The sequence below is a fragment of the Arachis ipaensis genome, chromosome B03 (genome assembly GCF_000816755.2).
Source record: "Arachis ipaensis cultivar K30076 chromosome B03, Araip1.1, whole genome shotgun sequence".
Classification (NCBI taxonomy): Eukaryota; Viridiplantae; Streptophyta; class Magnoliopsida; order Fabales; family Fabaceae; genus Arachis; species Arachis ipaensis.
Genome location: NC_029787.2, coordinates 35,443,420 through 35,445,812, shown reverse-complemented (window position 1 = coordinate 35,445,812; position 2,393 = coordinate 35,443,420).

The window sequence follows — 2,393 nt, the reverse complement described above, 5'->3', positions numbered from 1 at the left end:
TTATTAGAATTTATTTTTTTAAATAATAATTAGTTAATAATGTTGGATTATTAAAAATATATTGTTGAATTGTTAAATTAAAAAATTAGATTGATAATTAAAAATATTATAAAAGAATAATAAATTTTATTGATTCTTAGACCTTTTTTTTAGAGGTAATGACCAAATCAGTACTCGAAAGATTGAAACACTGACATTGTGGTACCTGATTATTGTAATCGACAAAATGGTACCTGGTTAATTTTAAAAACTGACAAACGTATTCATAAGCTTACCGGAACAAAGCTCCGGTGAGGACAATGCTTACCTGGACACTGGATTTTGCTGACAAATCATGTTTTATTTGAGTTGTAATTTCTAAATAATTAATTTGTTAGCCTAGGTGGAAATTAGATCAATTGGATTTCATTTTGCCCCAAATCAGAACTCTTTGTCCTAATCCCAAATTAACAAGCTCTCTGTTCGTTCATTCACAGGAGGGGATCCAAGATTGGAAGATGCATACAGCAAGGGCTTGTGAAAAAGCTGCAACGCTGAGAAGACATTCATCGATGCAAGCCTTCGACGTGGATGGTGCTTTGGGTATTGTGAGCAAAACTTACGATGGCTATTGCTTTTGTCCCCTTCCAGTGGTTCTGTTGAAGTCGAAGACAAGTAGCAACCCTGATAGATGGTTTTTACGCTGCCCTATGTGAAAGGTAAGGTTGGAATTGTGATGAATATGTGAGGAAGTAGAATAATATCCCTTCTTGGTTTGTCGTCTGTTCCTATTCAGTTTTAGTATTCGATTGTTCTCTGACCTTTGAAATTTTCGTGTTGTGCTAGAACACACAAATGCGTTGCGAGTATTTCCAATGGTTGGATGAAATACAAGTGGAATGTGTGGAAGGAAAAATTTCTTCAGAGAACAGTAATATGCTGGGCAAATCAGAACCCAAAAAGAAAGGCAGAATCAATGTCGACTGTGGGATGGCCAGGAAATTCAAAGGATGATGATGGTACTATCTGTGGTGAATGACATGAAGGAGAATCTGAAGAGGGTTGAGTTGTGCCTAATTTTTATGTGTATTTTGATTGGGATAAATGTGGCTTTGATTATGTTTAGTTTGGCTAAGTAGGTAGACATTGCACAGTATAATAGTATAACAGTGAGACTTTGAAATTTTGTAATCTTGTCCTCATTGTAATTGAGATGAATTAATGTATGCGGTGTTCTTCTTGTGCTTTGATTGGGTTATTGTTGTTGTGATTTGAGCAAGATATATGGAGTATATGTAAGCCATGTAAAATAGTTTTGTGAACAGAATCTGAATAAAACACCAAAATAACATCAAGTTATAACCATTAACTATTCAGAGTAACAAAGTTCAGGCCCCAAATAAGATTACCAAAATGACACATGTTCATAGTAACTGCTACAGACCCAAAATGACAGTAACAAAACACAGAAACACTAGGTTGGCACTTACATGCCATAATGGCAGTTGGGTGCATGTTAACTAAATCCTGTCCAAAATGCAAATAACAACAAATTAAAAAAACCCAAAAATCTCAGCTCATTTCTTGTCATTTGTTGATGGCTTTGATGGTGGTGGTCCGGATGGCTTTTTCTTCTTCAAGGATGGGGTGGGCATGAAGCCTGTGAACCTGCTCTGTGTGGCTGGGCTTGCTGCTGCCATGGTCTCCCTAGTCACAGTTGGTGGCCTAAATGGTGCTGTATGTTGGGCCTGAAGAGTGGGCCTAAGTAATGGACCTTGAGGCAATGACCCAACATTGGATGGAGATGCAGGAATTTGGGATCTAGACCCAACATCAGGCCTGACAACTCTAGGTTGAGCAGGGGGTGGTGGTGCAGCTGCTGCATTTTGTGCTGGAGTTGGAGGTGTTGTAGTGGCTGCCAGTTCTCTTGGAGTGGTGCTGCCTCTTCCTCTTCGAGTGGTGCTGTCTCTTCCTCTTGGTGGAACTGGGTTGCCCCTTACAAAAGATGGTCTGCCTCTCCTCTTTGGTGCTGGTGCTGGTGCTGGTGTTGGTTCTGAAAATCTTGATCTCGACCACTGTTCTTGTTCAAATTTTGATAAATACTCCCATGCTTGTTTGTTGATCCGTTTCACAGCTCCCATTGCATCATTAAATTCTTGATCAGTAGTTGCTTTTGCACATTGCCAAAATGCTGCCTTAAGTTCCTTATCCTTCCCTTTGCTCATCCACAAAAAGTTCTCCAAAACCAGAACCTTCATTCAGATCAGCAACATCATCAGCATTGGTCTCCTCTGTGGGTTCATTCACAGCTTCAGCTTCTCGAGGATTACTCTCAGGAACCTCATTCTCGGTAGCTCTTCTTTCTCGGGGTAAACCACTAGGTGGTGGTCTTGGATGGAGCTTTCTAACCTTCT